This window comes from Tachyglossus aculeatus, chromosome 9 (assembly GCF_015852505.1).
Source record: "Tachyglossus aculeatus isolate mTacAcu1 chromosome 9, mTacAcu1.pri, whole genome shotgun sequence".
Lineage (NCBI taxonomy): Eukaryota > Metazoa > Chordata > Mammalia > Monotremata > Tachyglossidae > Tachyglossus > Tachyglossus aculeatus.
In genome coordinates this window covers 25,908,154-25,922,506 of record NC_052074.1, presented here as the reverse complement: position 1 = coordinate 25,922,506, position 14,353 = coordinate 25,908,154, and the positions used below count along the sequence as shown (strand labels likewise).

At 43.6% G+C, this 14,353-nt stretch overlaps 1 protein-coding gene across 2 annotated transcripts in view; it reads right to left on the bottom strand.

The window, feature by feature from the left end:
* LCLAT1 (lysocardiolipin acyltransferase 1) overlaps positions 1-14,353 on the bottom strand; it is a 212,976-nt gene that overhangs the window by 175,705 nt on the left and 22,918 nt on the right. For both annotated transcript variants that reach the window (XM_038751453.1, XM_038751454.1), the window contains one exon: positions 3,026-3,080. The gene's annotated coding sequence lies outside the window, so the exon portion shown is untranslated. The remainder of the gene's footprint in view (positions 1-3,025; positions 3,081-14,353) is intronic.

Sequence of the window (14,353 nt, the reverse complement as noted above, 5' to 3'; positions counted from 1 at the left end):
GGGGAGGTTACAAGGTGATCAGGTTGTCCCACATGGGGCTCACAGTCTTCATCCCCATTTTCCAGAGGAGGGAACTGAGGCCCAGAGAAGTGAAGTGACTTGCCCAAAGTCACCCAGCTGACAATTGGCGGAGCTGGGATTTGAACCCATGACCTTTGACTCCAAAGCCCGGGCTCTTTCCACTGAGTGCTTTGCTACATACCAAGCACAAAACTAAGCACTGAGGTAGACCAAGCGCTTAGTACAGTGCTCTGCACACAGTAAGCGCTCAATAAATATGATTGAATGAATGAATTCAAGATGATCAGGTCTCACGTGGGACTCACATTCTAAGTGAGAGGAAGAACAGATATTAAATCCCCATTTTGCAGATGAGGGAACTGAGGCACAGAGAAGTTTGGTGATCTGCCCAAGGTCACAGAGCAGGTACGTGGCAGAGCCAGGATTAAAACTCAGGTCCTCTGACTCCCATTCCCTTGCTCTTTCCTCTAGGCCACGCTGCTTCCCGTAAAAAAAAAAGGACCATAAAAAATACAAAAATAAAGCAGCTTCAAAGGGCAGCTGTTTCCAAGAGTACTGAAAAGACAGTTGCCAGTTTAAAAGGAAAATGAGGAGGAGGGGAAATCAGTCTCTGAGACGGCTGCCAAACCAAAGAGGTTGGGCCAGGTGTGTGGCAGAGAGGGCGGGGGAAGTTTGTGGATGATTTCTCCCAGGTGATTTACCGGACTGTGTCTAGTACAGTGCTCTGCACACGTAAGGGCTCAATAAATCCGACCGAATGAATGAATGGAAAACAGCAGCATTCAGGAAAGAATAAGTCAACCGTCCGTGGCACGGTCTTAGCAGATGCAACGTCGGACCATCCGGGCTGTCCTTGGAAAAACGGTTCATTGTATCTCTACCGAGACCTTCCCTGAGGGACAACTTTTGGAAATAACCAGTTTCCATTCCAAGCGGTGTTTATGGGAACTGTCAGAAGTGAGAGTTTGGGGGGCAAAGTCCTGCCCTTTCATCTGGAAACCCTACCCCATGAAAACTCACCTTGCTTTCATTCCTCTGCTTCACCGAAGTTTTCACAAGGGGTATGAACGATCGTTAGTGAGCCCCTGAAATCAGCAGAGCCCTACACTAGGTGCTTGGAAAACCTGTCCAAAAAGCAGAAGGGGGCCCTCCTACCCATGAGGATCTGACCATTTAGTTCAAAAGGCTAATGCCACTGTCTAGTGCTGAAGATCTTTTCATCTTGGAGATATTTTCATCCATGCGGTCTTGGTGTTGTGATGGGACAACTGTGCGCTCGAGACAAATGTACAATGTGACCTGCACGCCATTATGAATCCCTTCAAAGAGGAAGCAGTGTTAAATCATTCCATGTGTTTACTGAGTACCTACTGTGTGCAGAGCCCTGTACTAAGCCACATAATAATAATAATGGCATTTATTAAGCGCTTACTATGTGCCAAGCACTGTTCTACATCTCTGCCCACAAGGAATTTGTGAAGCACTTACTCTATGCCAAGCACTCCATTAAGCGCCAGGGCAGATACAAGGTAATCAGGGCAGACACAGACCCTGTCCCACGTGGGGCAGGCCACCTAAGGGAGAAGAAGAACCTTCTTCTGAATGAATTCCCATTTTTCAGATGAGGAAACTGAGGCACCTATAAGTACTGTGACTTGTCCAAGGTCACCGAAACCAGCTTCTCTAACTTCTAGGCCTGTTCTCTTTCCACTAGGCCACGGTGCAATCTAAATGCAACACAGCTCCAGCTGGGCAACGGCACCTCTCCTTTACTTATTGAAAGTCTGCTTCCCCCTCTAGACTGTACGCTCACTGTGGGCCGGGAATGTGTCTGTTATATTGTTATATAGTTCTCTCCCAAGCGATCAGTAGAATGCTCTGCACGTGATAAGCGCTCAATAAATATGAATGATTGACTGGCTGACTTACTCCTTCCCCTCCCCATCAACTACTACCAGGAAGAAGCCCTATCCTAAGGGAACAGGACAAGGACTGCAGATATCAATCCATCACTGGCATTTATTGAGCACTCACTATGTGAAGAGCACTTGCCTAAGCACTTGAGAGCTTAGTACAGTGCTCTGCACACAGTAAGCGCTCAATAAATACGATTGATGATGAGAGGATATAATGTAAAAGAAACAGTAAGCATGTTCCCTGCCCATAATGTGGGCCCTTATTCCCAGCCACTGGACCCCTAGGTTAAAAGACAAACAAAATAGGATCTACCGGAGCGCTTAGTAGGGTGCCTGGTACATAGTAAGCGCTTTACAAATACCAGAATTACTACTATTATTATTGTCACTCTATCTCGCACCACATTTCTGCCATTCTCACCACCTGGAAAGGGATTTTTCTGAAATAAAAATGATTCCTTTAAAAAACCCACAGGCATCACAAACTAAGGCAAATGACTGGGAAAACAACATAACAGTAACTGATGCTTTTGTTAAACAAGTTTCAAGCACACGTGCAAATGTTAATCTTGCGTCTTTCCAGTCAGTTTGGAATTATTCAATTGAGGTGGATTAAACCAAATGAAACAAACCACGAATGGAAAACATCTGCTGATAATTTTCTGAAGTTAATGGTTTCCACTGGTAGAAGATATCTTATCATGCTACTCTTCATGGAAAATGTTCAAGTATTCATTGGTGAAACACAAGCCTGATTAAAGTGGAACCACTATCAAAACCACTTGGACCACAGAGCAGCCTACTAATGTTTGGGGAATTTCATTAGTGGGGTCCTATGCAATCCTCTGCTTCATCAAAATGGTAGGTATAATTAATAAAAGTTTTACCACAGTTTTTCCTGACATCAGAAAAAGACCTGCCGCCTTAGACATAATCGTGCATATGAAATACTTCTTTTTGAATTCAAATAAAAGGATTGAATATGATCACTGGTGGACTTTAAACTAATCGATCTGTAAAACCAGAAAGGGTACCAAATCAGAGGCTGGCTCGTAGGGGAGTGGCTTGAGATCAATAAAATTCCTTACGAGATGTGTCAGGTGACAGGGAAGCACTTGGGAACTGTCTTTAAGCGTCTGCTTCCTAAAAGACAAAAAAAAAAGAAGAAAAACCAATATGAGCACTCGAGTCAGGAGAGCTATATTCACTTTGGCATGCGTTAGATTTTAAGAACTGTGTTAACAATTCGGAGTCATTTGGGGCTGATTCTTCCGGATTTCGTAAACTTGGATTTTAAGAAGAGGATAAATAGTAGAAACGTTTGCCAACTAAAAAGAACAAAGACGGCCAGCTTTCATTCTGGTAAGCACCAAAGTTACAAACACTAAGCAGAGCAACAGAGCGTCCGCAATGCCTCTGGTTTGGCAAACCACTCTGTACAAAACGCACTCCCCCAGCGCTTAGAACAGTGCTCAGCATACAGTAAGCGCTTAACAAATACCATAATTAACTAATCTTCTCACCAATACACACAATTCCAGTTCCACCTGAACCCAAAGTTGGGAATTTAGGGCAGGGGTCACAACTGCCACTAGTTTTGTAGTCTCCGAAGCACTGAGCACAATGCTCTGCACACAGTACGCGCTCAGTATCATCCAGTCAATAGTACTTCATTCATTCATTCAATAATATTTACTGAGCGCTTACAGTGTGCAGAGCACTGAACGATGCACAGGGACAGGCTAAAAATTCATGAGCATACCAAGCTATATCGATCAATCAATAGTATTTACTGAACGCTTACCTTTTTTACGGTATTTGTTAAGTGCTTAGTAGGTGTTAAGCACTGTTCTAGGTGCTAAACACTACATAATAATAATTATGGCATTTCTTAAGCGCTTACTATGTGCAAAGCACTGTTCTAAGCGCTGGGGAGGTTACAAGGTGATCAGGTTGTCCCACGGGGGGCTCACAGTCTTCGTCCCCATTTTCCAGAAGAGGTAACAGACGCACAGAGAAGTGAAGTGACTGGCCCAGAGTCACACAGCTGACAATTGGCAGAGCTGAGATTTGAACCCATCACCTCTAACTCCAAAGCCTGTGCTCTTTCCACTTCACTACGCTGCTTTTCTACTTAATGTGTGCTATGCCCTTGGGAGAGTACAGTACAACAAAGTTGCAACATAGGTTCCCTACCCACAAGGAGCTTACTGTCTAGAGGGGGAGACAAATGGTAAAATAAATTATGGATATAATAATAATGATGCTAATAAAGTTATTAGTAATCATAATAATAATGATGGTATTTGTTAAGTGCTTACTATGTGACAAGCACTACTCTAAATTAAGTGCTTACTATGATGCAAGCACTGTACCGAGTGCTGGGGTGGATATAATACTGCACAATGAAAACTGATACGTAAATAAGTGTTGTGGGATTGAGGGAGGGATGAATAAAGGGTAACAGTAATAATAATGATGGTAGTTGTTAAGCCCTTACTATGTGCAAAGCACTGTTCTAAGCGCCGGGGCGATACAAGGTGATCAGGTTGTCCCACGGGGGGCTCACAGTCTTAATCCCCATTTTACAGATGACGTAACTGAGGCACAGAGAAGTTAAGTGACTTGCCCAAAGTGACACAGCTGGCCTCAGTTACCTCATCTGTAAAATGGAGATTAAGACTGTGAGCCCCACATGGGACAACCTGATCACCTTGTAAATTCCCCAGCGCTTAGAACAGTGCTCTGCACATAGTAAGCGCTTAATAATGGCATTATTATTATTATTATTAAGTGGCAGAGCCGGTTACAAATCCAAATGCAAGGGTGACACAGAAGGGAGTGAGTCCGCTATTGGGCAGGGACCGTCTCTATATGTTACCAACTTGTACTTCCCAAGCGCTTATTACAGTGCTCTGCACACAGTAAGCCCTCAATAAATACGATTGAATGAATGAATGAATGAGTGGGAGAAGAGAAAATGGGGGCTTAGTCGGGGAAGGCCTCATGGAGGAGATGTGATTTTAAAAGGTCTTGAAGGTGGGAGAGGGGGAGTCAGGTGTATTTGGAAGAGGAAGAAGTTTCCATTCTAATGCCTTTCGTGATAGGGCTCATTTTCTATCCCTTCGACAGTGAATGCTACACCGCCTCTTATCAGCGCGTCATTTGTAAAACACCCAGATCAAAAGTGGACTTTTGAGAACAAGGGTCTGCACGAGCATTACTCTCGCTTGTAAGAGCGACAAACCGACAGGCCTATATTGCCTTTTATCCTACAAGACTCCCACACTCAGCTCGTCATTCACTATGATTCGCGGGTCTTCTTTCACCCATCAATAAAGGAAGAAAAGCAGAGCGAGCACTGGAAGTCTGGTCTTTTTCCGTCTAGCTTACACAAATATACTGGAAGCGACGACAAGGGAACTCAAAAATCTCCAGTGGCTACCAATCAATCTGCGCATCAGGCAGAAACTCCTCACCCTGGGCTTCAAGGCTGTCCATCACCTCACCCCCTCCTACCTCACCTCCCTTCTCTCCTTCTACTGCCCAGCCCGCAACCTCCGCTCCTCCACCACTAATCTCCTCACCGTACCTCATTCTCGCCTCTCCCGCCGTCGACCCCCGGCCCACGTCATCCCCCGGGCCTGGAATGCCCCCAATCCCTCTGCCCCTCCGCCAAGCTAGCTCTCTTCCTCCCTTCAAGGCCCTGCTGAGAGCTCACCTCCTCCAGGAGGCCTTCCCAGAGTGAGCCCCTTCCTTCCTCTCCCCCTCACCCCCCTCTCCATCCCCCCATCTTACCTCCTTCCCTTCCCCACAGCACCTGTATATATGTATATATGGTTGTACATATTTATTACTCTATTTATTTATTTATTTTACCTGTACATTTCTATCCTATTTATTTTATTTTGTTGGTATGTTTGGTTTTGTTCTCTGTCTCCCCCTTTTAGACTGTGAGCCCACTGTTGGGTAGGGACTGTCTCTATGTGTTGCCAATTTGTACTTCCCAAGCGCTTAGTACAGTGCTCTGCACATAGTAAGCGCTCAATAAATACGATTGATTGATTGATTGATTGATTCACTATGATTCGCGGGTCTTCTTTCACCCATCAATAAAGGAAGAAAAGCAGAGCGAGCACTGGAAGTCTGGTCTTTTTCCGACTAGCTTACACAAACATACTGGAAGCGACGACAAGGGAACTGGAAGGCTCGCCTTCCGACTAAACCACCAAACCCTCTGGGTGATACTTTCTGTGACTTGCAGGAATGATCCAAAGTCAGAAGCAGTGTGGCCCAGTGGATACAGCACGGGCCTAGACGTCAGAAGCTCCTGGGTTTTAATTTCTGCTCCGCCACGTGTCTGCTGTGAGACCTCGGGCAAGTCGCGTCGCTTCTCTGTGCCTCAGACACCTCATCTGCAAAATGGAGATTAATCATCATCAGTCGTATTTATTGAGCGCTTACTGTGTGCAGAGCACTGTACTAAGCGCTTGGGAAGTACAAGTTTGCAACATATAGAGACAGTCCCTACCCAACAGTGGGAGCTTCACGTGGAACGGGGACTGTGCCCAACCTCGTTAGCTTGTATCTACCCCATCGCTTATTACAGTGTCTGGCACATAGAAAGCGCATAAACACCATAAAAAAATGAGTCCTTGGGTCACTCAGAAGCTACAGCAAGGGAAACACACACACACACAAGAAACTACACAAGATACCACACCAGAAATCTGGGGGGGAATTGTACAGGGTGAGCACAGCGCTAAAAAGGTGATGATAAAATCTTACGACAACCAAAATGCTGAATCAACTAGCATCGTTTTCACTGGCAATGTCAAGCTGAAAGCTCCCCCTGAATTTTACTACTTTCAAACACATTGTCGAATGATGTGTTGATATTCAAAGAATTTCTAAACAGAATCAGGAGAGCCAGCCTGCCTGTTGGGAGGCAAACAGAGTTCACTGTCAAAACGGCATCAAGCTCCAGAGTTAAACTGTAGTATTCCACCTCTTTTTTCCACCCCACAGCTTCAAAAAAACCCGAGTCCTTGGGTCACTCAGAAGCTACAGCAAGGGAAACACACACACACACACACACACACACAAGAAAATACACAAGATGCCACACAAGAAGTCTGGGGGGATTTGTACATGGTGAGCACAGCGCTAAAAAGGTGATGATAAAATTTTACGACAACCAAAACGCTGAATCAACTAGCATCGTTTTCACTAGCAATATCAAGCTGAAAGCTCTCCCTGAATTTTACTACTTTCAAACACACTGACGAATGATGTGTTGATACTCAAAGAATTTCTAAACAGAATCAGGAAAGCCAGCCTGCCTGTTGGGAGGCAAACAGAGTTCACTGTCAGAACAGCATCAAGCTCCAGAGTTAAACTGTAGTATTCCACCTCTTTTTTCCACCCCACAGCTTCAAAAAAAACCGAGTCCTTGGGTAACTCAGAAGCTACAGCAAGGGAAACAGACACACACACAAGAAAATACACAAGATGCCGCACAAGAAGTCTGGGGGGGTTTGTACAGGGTGAGCACAGCGCTAAAAAGGTGATGATAAAATCTTACGGCAATCAAAATGCTGAATCAACTAGCATCGTTTTCACTAGCAATATCAAGCTGAAAGCTCTCCCTGAATTTTACTACTTTCAAACACATTGCCAAATGATGTGTTGATATTCAAAGAATTTCTAAATTCAAAGAATTTCTGCCTGTTGGGAGGCAAACAGGGTTCACTGTCAAAACAGCATCAAGCACCAGAGTTAAACTGTAGTATTCCACCTCTTTTTCCCCCCACACAGCTTTAAAGCTTGGACTTTGCTTTTAATTGTGTTTGTCAGGCACTTACTATGTGCCAGGGACTGTATGAGCTAATCGGGTTGGGCACGGTCCGTGTACAGCACTCTTAATCCCCACTTTACAGATGAGGCAACTGAGGCCCAGAGAAGTGAAGTGACTTGCCCAAGATGACACAGAAGACAAATGGCGGAGCTGCTTCTCACCGGCCATAAATGTCATCTGACTTCTAAAGGAGTTTCAAACTGCCTCCTAGACGGGGCATTCTTGTCATCAAGTAGCCTGATGAAATCACCAAAAATAAGATTCTGGACTGTAGTTAACCCACTGGCGCTGCGCGGCTGGGATTCCCTCAAATTCCCTTAAGAACACGGGCTTGGGACTGGGAAGCCGTGGGTTCTCATCCCAGCTCCGCCACTTGTCTGCTGTGCAACCTTGGGCCAGTCACTTTAACTTCTCTGTGCCTCAGTTACCTCATCTGTAAAATGGGGATTGAGACTGTGAGCCCCACGTGGGCCTGTCTACTTGTATTGTTTTGTTGTCTGTCTCCCCCCTTCTTGGCTGTTAGCCCATTGTTGGGTAGGGATTGTCTCTATTTGTTGCCAAATTGTACTTTCCAAGCGCTTAGTACAGTGCTCTGCACACGAGTGCTCAATAAATACGACTGAATGAACAGCCTGATTACCTTGGATTTACCCCAGGCTTATAACAGTGCTTGACACATAGTAAGCACTTAAATACCATCATCATCATTATTATTATTATTACTATGATCTTCTATGAGGTAAAAGTAGAACCATACAAGTAGAGCACGTAAGGGGAACTACAAGGAGACAAAGTAAGAAGTAACAGCAGAAGAGAGTGTTTTGTTCAATGCCTTAAGGTAATAATACTGATACTAATCATAATAATAATAGTATTTGTTGAGCACTTAATAATAATAATACTGATGATGGCGTTTGTTAAGCACTTACTGTGTGCAAAGCACTGTTCTAAGTGCTGGGGAGGTTACAAGGTGAAGAGGTTGTCTCACGGGGGCTCACAGTCTTAATCCCCATTTTACAGATGAGGTAACTGAGGCCCAGAGAAGTTAAGTGACTTGCCCAAAGTCACACAGCTGGCAACTGGCAGAGCCGGGGTTTGAACCCACGACCTCTGACTCCAAAGCCCGTTCCAAGCACTGTTCTAAGAACTGGGGTAAATACAAGATAATTAAGTTGTACACAGTCCCTGTCCCACATGGGTCTCACAGTCTAAGTAGGAGGGAGAACCTCTATTTAATCCCCATTTTACAGATGAGGAAACTGAGGCACAGAGACGTTTAATGACCTGTCCATGGTTACACAGCAGGCAAGAGGCAGAGCCAGAATTAGAACCCGGGTCCTCTGACACCCAAGCTCTTTCCACTCGGCCACCCTGCTTCTCATACTAGAAGATGGCCGCTGCATCTTGGAAAACTTCCCGGTTTTCCGGGTCCCATGCACCGAATCGCCACAGCACTCCCAAATGCTTGCGTTCTTTCCAGATCCTCTGACTCTCAGACTTGGGCTCTTTCCACTAGGCCGGGGCTGGGAGTCAGGAGGACCCGGATTCTAATCCCGGCTCGGCCACTTGTCTGCTGCGTGACCTTGGGCAAGTCGCTTCACTTCTCTGGGCCTCAGTCCCCACATCTGTAAAATGGGGATTAAGACTGTGAGCCCCATGTGGAACAGGAATCGTGTCCAATCTGATTAGCTTGTAGATACAAGTACTTAGATACAAGTACTTACCCCAGTACTTAGAGCAGTGTTTGACACAGTAAGTGCTTAACAAATAACATTATTATTATTATTATTATTATTCTCACACAAGGAGATGCATCTTGGAAAACTTTGCAGTTTCTTCTTATTTTTCAGGATCAAGCCCCACCAATTCTTCTCATTATGCCTGTGTCCTTTCCAGACAATAAGGCGCTAGATAAGCCCATCAACTGAATCAGGCCTCAAGGGTGGAATAGAGTGTATTTCTGCTGCGGCGAATTAGATGATATCCTGGCAGCTGAGCCAGTGATCTTGCCTCCTTAAGCAACTAACTTTTCAGGGAAAGACTTATGTCATTGGAAAACAGCCAATTATGGGGTGGGGGGGGGGGGGCGGGGGGAGGTATTTTTTAATGAAGTTATACGGGCTTTGAAAGATTTTCATGGAAAACACGCACTCAAAAATGTCAAAAATGTTCAGAGACTACATTTCACTTTCATTTCCCGGCAAGTGGGCTAGTAAAAAATATATTCGATTTCTACACATTGGAGGATTAAACTACAGCTAATGCTAATTTTAACATGCCTGGAAAAAAAAAGCTCAGCCTACGCTGATTAAATCTATATTTATAGAGGAAAATTGTAAACCACAGAAACTGTGCTTACTTTAGAAAAAGAACATGCACGCTATTGCCAAAATGCAGTCCCCCCCTGTTTAGATGTCTGTCTTCCTAAAACACTGTAATTATGAGAAACCAAAATGTATTTCTAAGTGCTTCAAGATGAAACAACCACTGGGTAATTTGCAAGGCGTGTAATTACCTGCTTGGAAAGGTAAATATCCTTCCTTTCCATTACAATACCGATTTGAAAAGTTAAGCGGGATTTCGCATTCCAATGTACTTGCTGATCTAAGTCACCTATGTGAGCTGGCACCTTTAAAGCCGATAAAGGGGTCCGAGAAACCTCAGGAAAATAATTAATAAAATAAATCACACGTAATGAAGCTATCTGCTATACTCCTCCACCCTGCCACATCCTGGATTTATTATGCTCCTTCAAGGTGCATTTTCTAAATATATTCAGTTAACGTGCCTCCAGGTTACTGATATAGGCCAAAAAGGAAACACTCAAGAACACAGAAGAGCTTTGCTTCAATTATTAAGTTTTTCTACCTACAAAAGGGCAAACGGTCGAAAAGTGATACATTATTCTATTGCATGCTTACAAAATGGTCTCCAGAGAGGTGAAAGGTTGCAGAGAAACATCGTATAGCATTTGATTACTTATTAATCAGCTGGACTTTTTTTTCCCTTTGTGTCCAGGAGAGTGGGAGCGATGACCACAGAAGACAGACAATCCTCTCCCCGGGGCAGTTCCTTCAGAGATTTTCCATTAATGCTGATTTTCTCCAGAGCTTGTGGAAAGAATAGCCCCCCTACCGCCCTCGCCGTCACAGCTGCTTCCACTGCTAGAAGAAAAATGGCTTTATGGTGCTTCAAAAGCATTCTATGGTAGCATGCAGCATGCTACAGAACTGGAAAAATGTGCTGATGGTGAAGTCCAAAGCCCTATTCCCAAAGCGCTCACGGCCCCCCTGGAGGGATGGGTGTCAGCACAGCGTGGGGGGAAAGTGGGTGAGCGGGAAAAATGAGTGGGAAAAGTGAGCGGGAAAAGTGAACGTAAGCCGGTTGTGGCCAGGGAATGGGTCTGTTCATTGTTACCTTGTACTCTCCCTGGCACTTAGTCCAGTGCTCTGCACACAGTAAGCGCTCAATAAATACCCCTGACTGCCTATTGCCACTGCTTAGCTGCGGACAGAAAAATATCCCAAAGGGTCTGGGATGGGGGTGTGGGGAACAGGATGAGGGGAGGAAAACCAGGTGATAGTCTGCAAGGCCTAGAGCCCAGAAACTATCATAATGTTTATTTTGGAATTTCCTTTGTAAACAAAGTTTGTTATCGTTTCTGGGTCTCTTTCCATTCCGCTGGTGAAGCTCTATGACAAGGAGACTGTAACAAAGTCTGCTTACGGAGAGATTCGGAAATAAAAATCAGGATCAGGAGCTCCGGTCTCTCCCTCGCATTTGGTTGTTTGCAAAATACAGAAGAACATAGCAAATGTGAAGAAAACAAACACAGTCAACTTCAATGCACAGAGCCATCTGCCTCTTGAAAATAACAGAGCAAGAAGCAGATACAAACATATACGTGAGATGGACGAAGATAATACATGCGAGCTCCACAAGATGATGAAAAAGGAAATCGAGGAGCCGGAAAATGAGGTTGATGAGGACTCAAGATAGGTATCGCAACGGGCTTGAAGCTTATCTGCAGACGTTAATATGAGACCAGGGGTGAAAAATACCCTTCCCTCCAACTTGCCCTTCAGAAACTGATCAAGAAGACCAGGGTTTCACCATCATCAGTGATATTTATGCAGCATCTATAAGTATTTATTGAGCACCAATGGTATTTACTAAGTACCAATGGTATTTATGGGGCGCTTACTCTCATCATTAATAGTATTTATTGAGTGCTTACTCTCATCATCAATGGAATTTATTGGGCTCTCTCACCATCAATGGTATTTATTGGGTGCTTACTCTCATCAGTGGTATTTATTGAGTGCTTTCTCATCATCAATGGTATTTATTGAGTGCTTACTCTCATCATCAATGGTATATATTGGGCGCTTACTCCCATCAGTGGTATTTATTGAGTGCTTACTCTAAATGGTAATTATTGAGTGCTTACTCTCATCCCTAATGGTATTTATTGAGTGCTTATTCTCATCACTAATGGTATTCACTGAGTGGTGAATGGATGCTTTCTCTCATCAGTAATGGTATTTACTGAGCACTTACTGTCATCACTAGTGGTATTTATTGAGCACTTACTCTCATCATTAGTGGTATTCACGGAGCACTTTCATCAATGGCATTTACTGAGCACTTACTCTCATTGTCAATGTTAATAACAATAATGATAGCATTTATTAAGCACTTACTATGTGCAAAGCACTGTTCTAAGAGCTGGGGAGGTTACAAGGTGATCAGGTTGTCCATGTGGGGCTCACAGTCTTAATCCCCATTTTACAGATGAGGTAACTGAGGCACAGAGAAGTTGACTGACTTGCCCAAAGTCGCACAGCTGATAAGTGGCGAAGCCGGGATTAGAATACTACTAACAATGCCCTTTAGCCAAAACTAAAGTCACAGAAGATACACGTATCTTTAAAACGGCTACACTAACGGGCAAAATTCAACAGCCAACGGGTTCACACTACACACGAGCCATGGTTTTATTAGTGCTGGAAAATGATAAACGCATCATCAGCAAAATCTTAAGGGTCTGTCTGCCCAACAGTCTGGGGATGGATTTATTTCCAGAAATGGCTAGCTCAAGAATTTCATAAATGCTTTGTCAAACCTACTAATCACACAGCTAGATGCAATTACTGCAGAGGAATATTATACTGAGCTCAAACTCATATGGAATGTTAAACTGTCAGAACATCTTCCTGACTCTCCATTCATTTTCGACCAAAAAAGCTCTGTTTGGAGAAATACATCCAAGTGTCATAAAAGACCTTTCCTTGGATTTCTGGAAAACCTAGAAGTGAGAAATAAGAAGTTGAGATTAGGTGACGCTGAAGGAACCCACCCCAAAATATAGAGGAAGGATAACAAAAAAAAATCCAGAAAACACGCCATGTTTCATTTGTTGAGCGTATAGCTCTTGAAGGAGGAAACTGAGTAGCTATCTAATAATTATGGCATTTATTACATGCTTACTATGAATCAAGTACTGTCCTGAGGGCTGAGGTAGATATAAGTTAATCGGAATGGATACATTCCCTGTCCAAGGAGACTCACAGTCTACGTGGAGGAAAATGAGGCACAGAGACATTAAGTGATTTGTCCAAGGTCACACGGTGGGTAAGTGGGGGATCTCGAATTAGAACCCAGGTCCTCTGACTCCTATTTATTTGTCCTTTCCATTAGGCCAAGCCGCTTCCCAATCTCTATTTACTTACTGTACCATAATTCTTTGTGAGAAAGGTTTGACAAAGAAAATAGAGTAACCTTTGTTCAACATCCTCTGCCTCCAAGTTGGGCATAAAAAGACACCTTCAGCAAAAAAAACCCCAAAACATATTGCTTTAATACTGAATTAAAGACAACTTGTCAGTTATCCAAAATAGTTATATACAACATAGTATTTGCGGGAATGTAGCTTCAGTAACAGGAGAAATATTCAGAGTGCTTTCTCTGGGTGCAACTGCAAATTCCAGAAAAAAAAAAAATCCCATTCAACATAGATCTAAATATGCCCTACAAATGACATAAAATATCACTTCTTAGTTGTTTTATAAATCTGATCAGTTGTTTAACCCTAACTTTGCAAACGACTCGGCTGAGTGTTTTTCCACGAACTTAAATGCATCAAATTGCCTCATACCTAGTCTTTGTTGTTATAAAAATGTATCAAAGAAGTCAACATCAAAGGCATATATAGAACAGCTAGCACCCAGGTGTTAAGTGTCTATGTTTTAAAGTGTATACAGAAGGCTTAGAATAAATGCTTGACAAATTATTTTACTAACCAGCGGACTGTCAAATTTATTTTTACTCTCTATATTCTTCCGGACATGAAATTTCAAAGCCAATTTAAGACCCTTGAACTTCTAAAAGAATTATGAAGCCGGGGGATTAGCAGGCTCTGATCAGCTCTCAAGATCTTTAGTTAAGCCTATAAATAACGCTGCACCACATGCCTTGGAATTACAGAGTGGCTGACGATTCTGAGGAATTTTGGGGGTGGGACCGAGGATGCAGGAAGAACACTCGGAAGGAAAAAAAT